The following is a 17,126-nucleotide window of genomic DNA, read 5'->3' on the forward strand; positions in this document are numbered from 1 at the left end:
AGCTGCTACAAAAAATACTGCAAAAATATTTTGGTGTCTGCCTTTCGTTTTAATCATTGACCTTCTTGGGGTATAATTGGGATCTCTCAGATCTAGACATCCTAGGCCCCGCGGGTCTGAGGTTTTAGATACCAGAGAGGCACCATAAGGAGCTATGATGGCAAGAAGGAAGGCTTAAGACAAAACCCAGAAGAAGAGAATGCTTCAAAAATGGCTACAAGCAGAGCCTCAAAGAAAAATGCAGCTTGGACCCAAGTCCAAGAAGAATTCCTAGAAAAGTTAAAGCAAGAATTTAGAAAAGGAGCTAAAAATTATTTTAAACTCCAAATGACAGCTATGGAAGAAAGATATGAAAAGAGAATTAACAGCTTGGAACGAGGTACAAAATTTTATACAAGAAAATAACTCCCTAAAAATTTGAACTAAACAAATGAGACATCAAGAAATATTAAAGTAAAAAAAAAACTGGAAAAAATAGAAGAAAATATGAGGTATCTCAAAGCGAAACAACTGATCTGGAAAACAGAGAGATCACTTAAGAATCACTGGACTACTTGAAAGCCATGATCAGACAAACATTATATTTTAAGAAATCATAAAAACTGCCCAAATCTCTTAGAAACAAAGGGAAAAGCAGAAATTAAACTAATCTACCAACTACCTCCTAAAAAAAAAACCCCAAATCCAAAGTTCCCAAGTTAAAGAAAAAATATTGCAGGCATCCAGAAAGAAAGAATTCAAGTATGGCAAACTCACAGTCAGGATTATATATAATTTAGCAGCCACCAATATAAAGGAGCAGAGAGCTTAGAATACGATATTCCAGAAGGCAAAGGATATAAGTTTATAACCAAGAATACACAGAAAAACTAAGCATAATCCTACATGGAGAAAAATAGACTTTAATGAAATAGCGGGCTTCTAAGCATTCCTGATGAAAAGACTAGAGCTAAGTTGAAAATCTGACATACAAACACAGGAGTCAAGAGAACCATAAAAAGATAAACATAAATGTGCAATCATAATGGACTACACAAGGTTAAACTTTTTACATTCTTACTGGGGAGATGAGGGATGTAGTCCCTCAGAATTCTATCACAATGAAGAGTCAGAGAGATAGTCTAATTTGACAGAGGGCCTGGGGGTGATTCTTTTATGTTTTAATTATCTTTTTTTGTTTTTGAAAGGAGAAAGATCAGGGGAGAGCACAAATAGGGTCCCACTCTACTACAAATTATGCAGTCAAGTTTCCCACATTTCGGGAAATCACAGGGGCAGTGTGCAATGGATAAGTCTCACCCTGGGGAAACCATCTTCGTGATCATGGAATCACCCCTAAAAGAAGAATGGAAAGAGTACAAAAATGGAATACCCTGGGAGGGTGGGGAAGTGAAAGGAAGGATGGGGGGAAATTTAAACATAAATAAGGTTGTGAAAGTAGAAATTTATACATCTAAACTAATCAAATCTAAAGTAGTCAAATGAAGGAAGAATACACACACAGAGAGATGGATACAGAAATATATTTCACCCACGGAAACAGAGGGAAAAGGGGTGAAGGGAAAGGGAACAAGGGGGAGGTGAGATTAAAGGAAGGAGTAATCAGAAGCAAAACAATCTCTTAGGGGGTGGGGGGAAAAAGAAAAGAAAATCCTAAGAATCATAACTGTCAATATGAATAAGATGAACTCATAAAACAGCAGATAGCAGAATAAATTAGAAACCAGGTCTAACAATGTGTTTTAAGTTTTTTAAACTTGATACAGAAAGAAACATAGACACTTTTTACACTTGATACATTAAGATGCATAAAGTTAAAATATGAAGATAGAGCAGAATCTATTATATGAGCTACAGTAAAAAAGGGAAGAGTATAAATTATAACCTCAGACAAAACAAAAGCAAAAAATACACCTAATAAAAAGAGATAAACAGGGAAACTAAATTTTGCTGAAAGGTACCCTAAACCAGGGCTTCTTAAACTTCTCTCAATTGCAACCCCTTCAGTGCTTCTCAAACTGTTTAAGAAGTTTAGAAGTATGGCAGGCCTAAACAACGAATTAGTATAAATACTAAACATATATGTGCCAAATGGCATAGCCTCTAAGTTCTTAGAAGAAGAGGTAAATGAGTAAAACTAAAACAATGGAGACTCTCAGTTTAATCCTATTTATCAGCTGTGTGTGGCATCTTCACAAAAAACTGACTGTTAGGGCATAAAAACCTCATAAATACAGAAAAGCAGAAATACTAAATGCATCTTTTACTAACCATAATGTGATAAAAATTACATTCAATTAAAGAGGGCCTTTGAAAAAAGAATTAAACATTAACTGGAAACTAAGTAACTTAATCTTGAAGATTGTTAACTACTTTTTTCTTTTTATTTTTTTTTTGCTTTTTCAAATCTGAACTCAGACACTTGACACATGCTAGCTGTGTGACCCTGGGTGAGTCACTTAACCCCGACTGCCTCACCAAAAAGCAAAAAAAAAAAAAAAAAGTATTAAAAAAAGTAAGCAACAGATCACAAAGATTATATGCTGTGATCAGACTAGATTTACACCAAGAATACAGGCTAGTACAATAGTAGGGAAACTATAAACATCACTGACCGCATCAATAACAAGAAGAAAAAATTGTGATTTATCAATAGATGCAGAAAAGTCTTTTGACAATTCCTATTCCTTTTATAAACAATAGTAAGTATAGGAATAAGTGGAGATTTTCTTCAAATGATAAATAGTATTTATTCAAAACCAAAAGTCAGCATTATCTGTTCAGATAAGCTAAAGGACTTTCTAATAAAATCAGGAGTAAAGGCTATCAGGTATCACCATTACTATTCAATATAGTGCTGGAAATGCTAGTCATAACAGTAAGACAAAGAAATTGAAGGAATAAGTATAGGCAAAAAGGAAACAGTTTCCATTTTTTTTACAGACGGTACAATGGTCTCTTTAGACAACCCTAGAAAGTCAACTAAAAAACTAATTAGAAAAAGGAACAGCTTCAGCAAAGTCATGGGATATAAAATAAATCCATATAAATCATCAGCATTTCTGTATATTGCCAACAAAATTCAGCAGGAAAAGAGAAAAATTCCATTTAAAATAACTACAGATAGCATAAAATAAACGGGAGTCCTTCTGTCGAGTATTTGAAACTATAGGAATACAATTACAAAAGATTCTTTTCACAAAAAACATCCAAAAAATTGGAGAAATACTAATTGTTCCTGGGAGGGCTAAACCAATATAATAAAAATGACAATACTACCTAAATGAATTCAGTTGTTCAGTGCTATGCCAGTCACACTACAAAAAGATAGAGAGCTTGGGAGAAAAAATAACAATTCATCTAGAAGAACAAAAGGTCAAGACAAACAAAGGAATTAATGAAAAAATAGTGAGAAGGAAGGGGGCCTGCCAGTACCAGATCTCAAACTATATTACAAAAAGCTGTAATCATCAAAACAACTTGGTACTGAGTAAGAAATAGGTTGATCAGGGAATCAAATTAGTTACACAATATGCAGAAAAAAAAGAGCACAGTAATCTAGTTTTTTAATAAGCCCAAAGATCCTAGGTATTGGGACAAGACCTTATTATTCAATAAAAACTGTTTGGAAAACAGGAAAGCAATCTGAAAGAAACTAGTTATAGACCAACATCTCACACCATATATGAAGACAAGCTCTAAATGGTATGTAATCTAGACAAAGGGTGACATCATAAATTAGAGAAGCATGGAAGAAACTGCTTGTCAGAATGATGGATAAAGGGAAGAATACATGACCAAAGGAGAGAACAAGATCAACAGAAGATAAAATTGACAATTTGGTATACTTAAAGAGTTTCTGCACAAACAAAACTAATGCAGCTAAAATTAGAATAGAAGCTGGAAATTGAGGGAAAAATCGTTGCAGCAAGTTTACCTGATAAGGATCTCATTTCTACTATCTATAGGAAACCGATTGTAATTTATAAGAATAAACCATTCCCCAACTGATAAATGGTAAAAGGATAAAAATAGGCAGTTTCCAGAGGAAAAGATCTAAGCTATCAATAGCCATATTAAAAAGTCCTAAATCACTAATAAGTAGAGAAATGCTGATAAAAATAACTCTGAGCAATCACTTCGCACACATCAGATTGGCAAAAATGGCATGGAGGAGGGGCTGTAGGAAAAATAAATACATTAATGCATTGTTGGTAGAGCTCTAAAATGTTCTGACCATTCTGGAGAACAATTTAGAACTATGCCCAAAGGGCTAGTAAGCTGTGCATACATACCTTTTTACCCAACAATAATACCACTACTAGTTCTATACCCCCAAAAAGATCAAAGAAAGAGGAAAAGGACCCTTATGTACAAAAATATAACAGCTTTTTGTGGTAGCAAAGAATTGGAAAGTGGGGGGAGGGCAGCAGTGCCCATAAGTTAGGGAATGGCTGAATAATGTGTATGTATGTGATGAAATGATATTGTTGTGTAAGAAATTATGAAGGTGATTGGTTTTAGAAAAACCTGGGAAGATTTTTATGAACTGATGCAAAGTAAAGTGAACAAAACCAGGAGAATAATTTATTAAATAATAATAATACTGTAAAGGCAAAGAATTTTGAAAGATTTTAAAACTCTGATCAACATATTGAAACTAATCACAGACAGACATGATGAATCATGCTATCTACCTCTAGTTTCAGAGCAGACTCTGAGTACAGACTGAAACATGTTTTTCAGATATCGCTAATGCAGGAATTTATTTTGCTCAACTATATATAAATATATATATACAATATATATACATATATATGTATATATTTGTAACATGCTTTGTTTTTCTTGCTTTCTCAATGGGTAGAGGACGTGGAGGTGAGAGAGAGAGAATTCAGAACTGAAAATAAAATTTAATTTAAAAAGGCATTAAGTCTTATTCTAATGTTAAAAAAGAAAAAGAATCATTAGGGACAGCTAGGTGGTGCAGTGAATAAAGCACCGGCCTTGAAGTCAGGAGGACCTGAGTTCAAAATCTGGCCTCAGATCAAACACTTGACACTTACTAGCTGAGTGACCCTGGGCAAGTCACTTAACCCCGATTGCCTAAAAAAAAAAAAAAAGGAAAAAAGGGGGAAAAAGAATCATTAAAATAAAGAATTTTTAATTACAAAAAAGAATCATCTAACTACTTGAAAGCTATGATCACAAAAAAAAAACTTAGATATCATATTTTGAGAATCATAAAAGAACTGTTGCTCAGATTCTCTCTTAGAACCAGAGAACAAAATGAAAATACAATCTACTGGTGACCTTCTAAAAGAAATCTCAAAATGAAAACTCCCAGTAACATTACAGCCAAAATTCAGAGCTTCCAGGTCAAAGGAAAAATTACTGAAGCAGCCAGAAAGAATTCAAGTACTAGGGAGCCAGAGTAATGATCACACAAGATTTAGCAACCACCAATACTCAGAAGTGAAGAGCTTGCAAAATGATATTCCAGAAGGCAAAAGATAGAAATTTGCAACCACGAACAACTTACCCTAGCAAAACTGAGTAGAGGGTTTCAGAGAGAAAAATGAACCTTAAATGAAATGAAGGACTTCCAAGTGTTGTTGATGGAAAGACCAGAGCTGCATAGAAACTGAAATATAAACACAGGAGTTAAGAGAAATATAAAAGTGTAAATATGAGCAAGCAACCATAAGGAGACTAAACAAGGGTGAACTGTTTACATTTCTCTAATATGGGGAGATGATACACATCTCCTCAGAATCGTTTCCTCATCAAAAAGTACAGAGGTGTCTAATAAGATAAAGGTTGAGAATTTTTTTTTAATATTTTGATATTAAAACAAGGAAGAAAAAGGAAGGAAAAAGGAACACACTAGGCAGTAATAAGAGGACAGGTAGGAGAAATTATCTCGTAATTTGGGTGTATAAAAGTAGATTACAAAAATAAGGGGTGGAGGTAGTAGGCAACATTTCAACCTTATTTTCATATGAACTGGTCAAAGGAGGGAAGAAAGCAAACACAGTTGGGTGCAAAAATACAGTTCATTCAAAAGAGAAACATGAGGGAAAAGGGAGAAAGGAGAAGGGGAGAAAAGGGGGTAGGGGTGGGGTGAATTAAGGAAGGGTTTAGTTCTAAGCTACACAAACTCTAACCATGGAGGGTAGAAAGTGATGAGGGTTTTAAAAGAAACAGAGAAAGAAAAACTAAGAATCTGTGGTTAGGTTTTAGTCAAAGGAAAGGAAGCAGGGTAGTGGAAGCAGATAGCTCCTAAACACATAGTGCTGGTGCTTGGCATACTCTTCTCTCAATACCTTCTTCTTTTTTTAGAAAGAGGAAAGGGAAAATGATCAACACAATGACCAACATGAGTCCCAGAGGACTCATGATGAGACATACTGTCCACCTTCTGACAGATGATGGATTCAGAGTACAAATTGAGATTTTTTTTGGAAGTGACCAATGTGGGAATTTGTTCTGCTTGACTACACATATTGGTTACAAGGGTTTTGTTTTTCTTTTTTAATGGGGGAAGGAGCAGGGAGGCAGAGAGAGAAGATGGATTTTTGTTCATTGAAAACAATAAAACTAAGTTGTTGTTTTTTAAAGAGGGTGTAAGTTGTAGCTTAGAAAAGAAACAGTTAACTGGGAAAAGATCTTTGCAGCAAGTTTCTATAATAGAGTTCTCATTTCTAAGATATATAAGGAACTGTATTCAAATTTATAAAAATAAGATCTATTCTTCAATTAATAAATAGTCAAAGGATATGAACAATTTTCAAAGGGAAAATTCCAGGCTAAAAATATATACATAAAAAATGTTCCAGATGACTACTAATAAGAGAAGTGCATATTAAAGCAACTCTGAGGTTCCACTGCACACCCCTCAGACTGGCAAAATTGACAAAAAAATAAATGACAAATGTTGGAGGGGCTCCAAGACAACAGGTACATTAATGCACTGTTGATACAGCTGTGAATTGGTCCAGCCTTTCTGGAAAGCAATTTGGAATTATGCCCCAAAAGTTATATCCTTTCACACCATACCACTACTAGGCTTATACAACAACAAAAAAAAAAAAATTTTTAAAGAGGAAAAGTACGAAATATTTATAGCAGCACTTTTTGTATGGCAAAGAACTGGAAACTAAAACAGTGCCCATCATTTGGGAATGGCTCAACAGATTAAGTTAAATATATGTAATGAAACATCATTATGCCCTAAGAAATGATGAAAGGGATATTTTCAGAGAAGCCTGGGAAGATTTGTATGAACTGATGCAGAATGAAGTGAGCAGAATGAGAACAATGTATACAATAACAACATTGAAAAGACAAACAACTTTGAAAGACTTAAGAATTCTTATCAATGCAATAAAAAAAAAAGGATTTCATAAGACCAATGATGATGAATACTACCTACCTTCTGACAGAGAGCAAATGGATTCAAGATGCGGAATGAAAGATACATTTTACATGGCCAATGTGGGAATTAGTTTTGTTTCACTTGCATATGTCTTGCAAGAGTTTTGTTTTTATTTTTTAACTTTTTTATCCCAAGGCAGGAAGAAGAGAAAATAAATGCTTGTTAATTGAAAAAAATTTAATACAATATTAGATTTGTTAAGAGATCATTGAGGATTTCTGGTGGTGGAGCCAAGATGGCAGAGTAGAGAAAGCACTCAGCTGAGCTCTCCCAACATTTCCCTCCAAACAACTTTAAAATAACACCTCAAATCAAATTCTAGAGTGGCAGAGCCAACAAAAGGTCAGAGTGAGACATTCTTCCAGTGCAAGACAACACAGGAGATCAGAAAGAGAAATCTGTGATACAGGGGAGAAGGCTGGCCTGTAACCCACATGAATGAGACACCAGTGACAGGAACAGATGGTGATGACAGGAGTAGCAGCAGCTATAGGAACTATCAGGTGAGAGACAGCAAAAGGACCTGGCAACTGGTCAAAAAGAGATTACAGGGTACCCCTGTGCTAGCACTGGATGCAAGACCATATACTGTTTGGCAGCTCCATGGCCTATACTCACTTCTGGGTCATAGTTCAAGGACAGAGAGGAGCATGTTTAGTCAAGAGGAAATGAAAGCCCTGAGGGGCAGTTATCACTTCTGGCCCCAAGGGATCAGGGAACCTGAGGAATAGTATCATTTCTAGTCCCAAGAACCTGACCATAAAAGCTACTGTGATGACAGGGAAGAGCAAGACACACTCAGAAGAAGACAATGAAGTCAAAACAGCTACAAGCAAAGCTTCCAAGAAAAGCTGTGAATTGGGCACAGGTCTAACAAGAATTCCTGGAAGAACTAAAAAATTATCTTCAAAATCACATAAGAATGATAAATGAAAAATTAGGAAAAGAAATGAAAGCAAAGAAATTTTGAAAAGACAATTAACAGCTTGGTAAAATGAGACACAAAAAATACTGAAGAAAATGGCAGCTTAAAAATAGAATTGGTCAAATGCAAAAAGCGGTACAAAAATTCACTGATGAAAATAACTGCTTAAAAAGCAGAACTGATCAAATGGGAAAAAAAAGTTCCAAAAGCTCACTGAAGAAAAAATTCCTTAAAAATTAGAATTGGGCTAGTGGAAAATAATGACTCCAAGAGGCATCAAGGAACAATAAAAGTCAAAAGAATTAAAAAATAGAAGAAAATGTGAAATATCTCTTTGGAAAAATAATTGACCTGGAAAATAGATCAAGGAGTGATAATTTAAGAATTGTTGGATTATCTGACAGCCATGATCAAAGAAAGAGCCTAAATATCACATTTCAAGAAATTATCAAGAAAAACTGCCCTAATATCCTAGAACCAGAGGGTAAAATAGAAATTGAAAGGATCTACCGATCATCACCTGAAAGAGATCCCAAAATGAAAACTCTCAGGAATATGATAGCCAAATTCCAGAGCTCCAAGGTCAAACAGAAAATACTTGAAGCAGCAAAAAAGAAACTATTCAAATACCATGTAGCCACAGTCAGGATCACACAAGATTTAGCAGCTTCCACTTTTAAAGGATCAGATGGCTTGAAATATGCTATTCTAGAAGGCAAAAGAGCTGGGAGTACAACCAAGAATAATCTACCTAACAAAACTGAGTATAATTCTTCCAAGGGAAAAAATGGATATTTAGTGAAAGAGAGGATTTTCAAGCATTCCTGATGAAAAGACCAGAGCTGAATAGAAAGTTTGACTTTCAAATACAGTATTCAAGAAAAACATAAGGGAGCTGCTAGGTGGTGCAGTGGATAGAGCACTGGCCCTGGACTCAGGAGGACCTGAGTTCAAATCCAGCCTCAGACACACTGTTTACTTTCCTATATGGGAACATGATACAGGTATCTTCTAAGAACTTTATCTTAATTGTGGCAGTTAAAAGGATTCTACATAGAAAGAGGGTATATGAGTATTCAAGGAGGACTAGTACCTCCGGTGGGAAGGCTTATCAAGTCTTTTTCAGGGCTGCTCATCCACCTTTGGTGTGCACCTGATACTCAACTCTCACTGCAGCTCCAAGAAGCTGTAGTATGCCCAGCAGCCATACCTCAGTAAACTCTCTCTGCAGATGGGCTAACCAAGGCTGAGGGTGACAAGCCACGAACCTGTCAGTGAAGACGTCCCCCAGTGGAACGGTTAGATGAGAACAACTTGTTCCAATGGCCACGAAGGAGCTGCAGCAGGTGCACACTGCTAAGCTTGGTCAGACATCAAAGATGCCTGGGTCCTCCACTGCATCCCAAGCCATCACCTGTTGTCTTGACTTTTGTCTTGCCACTGACTTTGATGATCCTTCTAGAGTCATCTAGACTGTGCAACATCCGTGCAACTCTGCCTCACTTAAATCCATTTCACACATGAATCAAGACACCGCCCTGTGATGTCGTCGGTCCTCTTCAAAAACAAAGGACAAACAACAATAACACAGAAAGAAAGCGCAAGGATGAGTCACTTATGTTGGTGTGATGTAAAAAAGATGTATAGATGAGAAAGAGGAATGCAATGGGAGAAGAGGGAGAAGAAAAGGATGGGGAAATTCTCTCACCTACAAGAGGCCCGCCAAGAAGAGCTTTTACAGTAGAAGGGAGAATGCGGAGGGAGGGCAGTGCTTGATCTTCACTCACATCTAAATTGGACCAAAAAGGAAAAGCATGCATCCATACGTATTTAATCGGTGATAGAGATCTGTCTCACCCAATGGAAGCAGGAGGGGAAAGGGAAAAGGAGAAAAGAAGGGTACATGTGATAAAAGGGAGGATGGATAAAAGAAGGCAGTGGTCAGAAGCAAAACAGACTTTAGAGGAAGGACAGCATAAAAGGAGAGGATAAACAGAAGGAAATGCACAGTTTGTAATCGTAACTGTGAGTGTGAATGGGATGAACTCACCCATAAAATAGTAGCAGATAGCAGAATGGATTAAAAACCAGATTCCAACAATATGTTGTATACAAGAGACACACTTGAAACAGAAGGACAGACAGACACACGGACGAACACACACACACATACACACACACACACACACACACACATACACACACAGAGTTAAAATAAGGGACTAAAGCAGACCTATGCTTCAGCTGACATAAAAAAGGCAAGGGTAGTCATCTTGATCTCAGACAAAACAAAAGGAAAAATAGACCCAATTAAAAGTAATAAGCAGGGAAACTATATCTTACTAAAAGGAACCATAGACAGTGAAGTAATATCAATACTAAACACATATGCACCAAATGTCATAACAGCTAAGTTCTTAAAGGAAAAGTTAAATGAATTACAAGAAAAAAACAGACAGTAACACTATACTAGTAGGGGACCTCAACTTTTCCCTCAGAGATAGATAAATCTAACCATAAAATAAATAAGAAAAGTTACAAAGATGAGTAGAATCTTAGAAAAGTTAGATATGAAAGACCTCCGGAGAAAACTGAATGGGAACAGAAAGGAGTATACCTTTTTTTCAGCCTTCACAAAAATTGATCATGTATTAGGGCATAAAAAACTCACATCTGAATGCAGAAAAGCAGGAATATTAAATTCACCCTTTTCAGACAATAATTCAATAAAAAATATATTTAATAAAGAGCCATGGAAGCATAGATTAAAAGCTAATTAGAAACTAAATAATCTAATTCTAAAGAATAAGTGGATGTGAGAGCAAATCATAGAAACAATAATTTCATTAACGAGAATGACAACAAGACAATATTAAAAAATTTGTGGAATGCAGCCAAAGCAGGACTTAAGGGAAAATACACCTCTCTAAATGTGTACATCAATAAACAAGAAAAAGAACAAAACAAAGAATTAAGCATGCAACTAAAAAAACTAGAAAAATAATAAATATCTCCAATTAAACACCAAATTGGAAATCCTGAAAATCAAAGGAGAGATTAATAAAATTGAAAGAAAACTATTGAACTGATAAATAAAATTAAAAGCTGGTTTTATGAAAAATAAAAAAGATAAATCATTGATTAATCTGATTTTTAAAAAGAAAAAAGAAAACTAAATTCCTAGTAACAAAAATGAAAAGGGCAAATTCACCACCAATAAAGATGAAATTAAAGCTTATTAGGAATTATTTTGCCCAACCCAATTATATGTCAGCAAAACTGACAATCTAAGTTAAATGGATGAATATTTACAAAAATATAAACTGTCCAGATTAACAGAAGAGGAAATAGAATCCTTAAACAACCCTATCTTGGAAAAAGAAATTGAATAAACCATCAATGAGCATCCTAAGAAAAAATTCCCAGGATCAGAAGGATTCACAAGTGAATTCTACCAAACATTTAGGAAATGATTAATCCCAACACTTTCTAAATTATTTGAAAAAAAAAATAAGTAAAGGAATCCTACCAAATTCCTTTTATGATACAAAAATGTTTTTGAAAGCTAAATCAGAGAACAAAAATTGAGAAAGAAAACTATAATTTGCTTAATGAATACCAATTCTAACATTTTAAAATATTTTTTTCAAATTACATGTAAAAACAGTTTTAACATTCTTTTTTTTTAAGTTTTGAGTTCTAAATTCTATCTCTCCCTCCCTGCCTTCCCCCTTCCATGAGACAGCAAGCAATCTGATATAAGTTGTACATGTGCAATCATGTAAAACATATTTCCATATTAGTCATTTTGTGAAAGAAAACATCAATTGAAAAATTTCAAATAAAATACTGGCAAGGAGATTACAGCGATATATCACAAAGATCACACACTATGACCAGGTGGGATTGCAGGATTGCAGAGCTGGTTCAACATTAGGAAAACTATCAACATAACTGACCACATCAATAACAAAAACAACAAAAATCATATGATTAAATCACTACATGCAGAAAAAGCCTTTGACAAAATACAACACCCATTCCTATTAAAAACACTAGAAAGCACAGGAATCAATGGAGCCTTTCTTAAAAGAGTAAGTAGTATCAATCTAAAATCAAAAGCTAGCATTATCTGTAATGGGAATAAACCTGAAGCCTTCCTAGTAAGATCGGGAGTGAAGCAGGTATGTCCATTACCAACACTGTTATTCAATATTGTAATAGAAATGCAAACTATAACAACAAAAGAAAAAGAAATTGGATAAATAAAAATAGGCAATAAGGAAACAAAACTATCACTCTTTGCAGATGATATGATAGTATACTTACTTAAAGAACCCTAGAAAATCAACTAAAAAACTAGATGAACAACTTCAGCAAAGTTGCAGGACACAAAATAAACACACAAAAGTCATTAGTTTTTCTATATACTACCAATAAAATCCAGCAGGAAAAGAAATTTCATTTAAAATAACTGCAGATAATATATAATACTTGGGAGTCTACTGCCAAGACAAAGCCAGGGAATATATGAATACAATTACAAATTCTTTCACACAAATGAAGGCAGATCTAAGCAACTGGAGAAATATTCACTGTTCATGGGTAGGCCAAGCCAATACAATAAAAATGACAATTCTACCTAAGTTAATTTACTTATTCAGTACCATACCAATCAAACTACCAAAGAATTTTTTTTTTTTTTTGGCTAGGCAATTGGGGTTGAGTAACTTGCCCAAGATCACACAGCTAGTAAGTATCAAGTGTCTGAGGCTGAATTTGAATTCAGGTCCTCTTAACTCCAGGGCTGGCGCTCTATTCACTGCACCACCTAGCTGCCCCCCAGAGAATTACTTTAAAGAGCTAGAAAAAAAGTTACAAAATTCATCTGGAAAAACAAAACGTCAAGAATATCAAGGGAATCAATTTTTAAAATGTTAAGGCAAGTGATGTAGCAGTTCCAGATTTCAAACTATCTTACAAAGCAGTAGTCATCAAAACAATCTGGTAATGGGTAAGAAAAATCAATGGAATAAATTAGGTTCACAATACCTGATGGTAAATGACCACAGTAATCTGGTGTTTGATAAACCCCAAGTTCCAAGCTTTTGAGGTAAGAACTCAACATTTGAAAAACATTGCAAGGAAAACTGGAAAGCAATTTGACAGAAACTAGGTATAGACCAATATCTCACACCATATACCAAGATGATTTTATAAGTAAGTTAGGAGAGCATAGTAAAATGTACTTGTCAGATCTATGGGTAAGGGAAAAAAATGACCAAACAAGAGATAGGAGGGATTATTAAAATAGATCATTTTGATTACATGAAATGAAAATGGTTTTGCACAAATAAAACTAATGTAGCCAAAATTAGAAGGAAAACAAGAAACTGGAAAAGAAAATTTTATAACAAGTTTCTTTGATAAAGGCCTCATTTCTCAAATAGAAAGGGAAGTGAGCAAAATTTATAAAAATAAGGGCCATTCCTCAGTTTGTAAAAGGTCAAAGGATACGAACAGGCAGTTTTCTGAAGAAGAAATCAAAGCTATCAATAGTCACATGAAAAAGTGTTCTAAATCACTATTGATTAGAGATATGCAAATTAAAACAATTTGAAGATACTACTTCACACATATCAGATTGGCTAACATGACAGAAAAGGAAAATAACAAATGTTTGAGGGACGTGGGAAAATTGGGATACTGATTGGGATACTTGGTGGAGTTGGGAACTGATTCAACCATTCTGGAGAGCAATTTAGAACTGTGCCCAAAGGGCTAAACCGTGTATACCTTTGAACCAGCAATACCACTACTAGGTCTGTATCCCAAAGAGATTTAAAAAGGGGAGGGGGAACTCATTTGTACAAAAATATTCATAGCAGCTTTTTTTGTGATGACAAAGAATTAGAAATCAAGAGGGTGCCCATCAATTGGGGAATGTCTGAACAAGCTATAGCATGTGATTGTGATGGAATACGATTGTGCTTAAAGAAACGAGCAAAATGGTTTCACAAAACCCTGGGAAGACATATATGAACTGATGCAGAATGAAATAAGTAGAACCAGGAAAACATTGTACATAGTAAAATCAATATTATAAAGATGATCAACTGTGAAAGACACAGCTACTCTGATCAAGATAACGATCCAAGACAATTCCAAAGGACCCATGATGAAAGATGTTATCCACCTCCAGAAAGAGAACTAATGCATTCTGAATGCAACTTGAAGCATATTTTTCAACTTTATTTTTATTGTTTTATTTTGCTTGTTTTCTTTTACAATATGGCTAATACGGAAATGTTTTGCATGACTTCACATGTGTAACTGAAATCAAATTGTGTGCCTTCTCATGGAGGGGGGAGGGACAAGACAGAGGGAGAGAATTTGGAACTTAAAATTTTTAAAATGACTGTTAAAAATTTTTATATGTAATTGGGGAAATATTTAACAAATTTTTTTTTAATTTTTGAAGAGATCACTGGTGGGTTTTGTCAGACCTGAGGTACTCCCTGAGAGCTCTTTTTCCTCAGGCAGCAAACATTTCTTTTTCATGACAGAAATTCCATCAGAAAAAGCTACCTTATTATCTGCTACTCCCAAAGCCTATAAGTCTGTTCCCTTGAATTCAGGGAAATAAGAATTGCCTGAAGAGAAGATGAAATGGGGAAAGCACATTCATCAGAAGAACTTTTTCAAAGACTGAATTTAGCCAAATGTACAGATCAAACAGCTCATCACAGTGATGAATGCAGTGGCCAACAGAACAGAGACAGAGTCAGGAACACACAGCAAAACAGAGAACTCATAAAACACAGACATACTGATATGTTGGAGGTTAATTTCTATGGACCTCAAAGTCACCATCACCTTGTTGTTACTCTTTGAACTACCAATTAGCTCTACATTAAAAATCCTTTTTTGAAATAGGAAATAGTATTTCTTGGGGGTTTTTTTTAGTTCTAAACTTCAAATTTTATTCTGGTAATATATATTTTCCCTAGAATGGGGGAAGGGAGAGTTGGAAAAAAGAGATCAATGGTAACTTTGGAGAAAATAGTTTTAGTTGAATGATGAGGTCACAAGCCAAGTTGGATAGGATTTGGAACAGTGAGAAAGGCAGAAGCTGAGGAGCCTCATTGGCTTTTTCAAGAAGGTTAGCTTAAAAATGAAATATAGGATAACTGGTATGCAGGTAGGAGCTAATGAAAAGTTTTTAAGGATAGGGGAGACAATCTATATACAACCAGTTCTGCATGATCAACTGCCTACTGGACATTTCAAACTGGATGTCCCACAGGCACCCCAAACTCAACATGTCCAAAACAGAACTCATCATCTTTCCCCTGAACCCCACTCCTCATTTCCCCATTTCTCTTGAGGGTACCACCATCCTCCCAGTCGCAGAGGTTGCAATTTTGGCATCATTCTTGACTCTTTACGCTTCCTCACCCACACAGCCATTCAGCTGCCAAGTCTAGCTGAGTCTACCTCCACACCATCTCCTGCATTTGTTTCCTTCCTTTCACTCACACAGTCACCATCCTAGCTCAGGCCACATCAACTCCCACCTGGACTGTCCTAATGGCTTCTTCATCAGTCTCTCCCCTTTCCAATCCACCTTCTGCATAGCTGCCAGTCTCCTGCATAATTAATCCAGTGGTTCCCTGTTGCCTTTAGGATCAAGTCCAAACTGCTGTTTGGCATTTAAGGTCCTTCACCACCAGCTCCAAACCACCAGTTTTGGAAAGACTTCCAAACTGTCTTTGCAAGTTTACTCTGTATCTGTGACAACAGTCAAAACGGAACAGATCCCAACAGGCTACATATTGACTTAAAAAAGCACAAATTAACATTATCTGTGTTTCATTCTATTTTATTTATTTTGTTAACCTTTTCCCCATTGCATTTTAATCTGGCTCAGGCCTCACTCAGGAGCTTGGAGGGCCTCAAGTTTGACACCTCTGCTCTACATTATTCTCCCATTGGGTTGAGCCATGTAGTTTGGCCAAACTGGTTTTCTTGCTGGTTCTCAAGCATGACATTTCATCTTTCATCTTTACTCTGCCTTTACACAGACTGTCCTCCATCCTAGAACGAGCTGTCTCCTCATCTCCCCCTTTTAGAATCTTTAGCATCCTTCAAAGCTTAGCTCAAGCACCACAGGTAGGTAAAGCCTTTCCTGATTTCCCCTAGTGGCTAGTGCTCTTCCTCCCCAAAATACCTTGTACTATTTTCTAGGTTTTAACATGGGTTGACACTATCTCCGAACTTGATAGAATGAAAGTTCCTGAGAGCAGCAACTGTTTCGTGTTTTGTCCCTAGATCCCCAATACCTGGCATAGAATAAGCTTTGCATAAACACTTGGTGATTGATTCCTTAGCTGTGGATGACTGAGAAAAGCATACAACCCACTCACTTCTGCCTTTTCTATAAAAATACCATTTTTATTACATAATAACATTTCAAGTACTATCTAATTTCTACTTATACTATGGCACACAAATTAGAGTAAAATTCAAAACAGTGTCATACCCAGATGTGAGTTATGTAAGGACTCTTGTCACTGGACTTCAGTTTTTATAGTTTGACTAAAAAAAAAAAAAAAGTCAGGTGTTCATAGTTTAACCTAACAAGCCTATATGAGGTGGTTCAGAGGAAAACTGATTCATTCAGATGTTGTTCTGCCAAGGCCATACTTTCTGTTTGGAGCTGTGAGTGCCCTTGTACTGCCACAGGCTCCAAAGTAGAGGCTG

At 35.6% G+C, this 17,126-nt stretch overlaps 1 pseudogene; it reads right to left on the reverse strand.

Annotated features, from left to right (window-relative positions):
- Positions 1 to 1,196: 1,196 nt before the first annotated feature.
- Positions 1,197 to 1,348, reverse strand: LOC114043449 (annotated as a pseudogene).
- Between the last annotated feature and the right edge of the window lie 15,778 nt (positions 1,349 to 17,126).

The sequence above is a fragment of the Vombatus ursinus genome, unplaced genomic scaffold (genome assembly GCF_900497805.2).
Source record: "Vombatus ursinus unplaced genomic scaffold, bare-nosed wombat genome assembly UNPS02014768.1, whole genome shotgun sequence".
Taxonomy (NCBI): Eukaryota; Metazoa; Chordata; class Mammalia; order Diprotodontia; family Vombatidae; genus Vombatus; species Vombatus ursinus.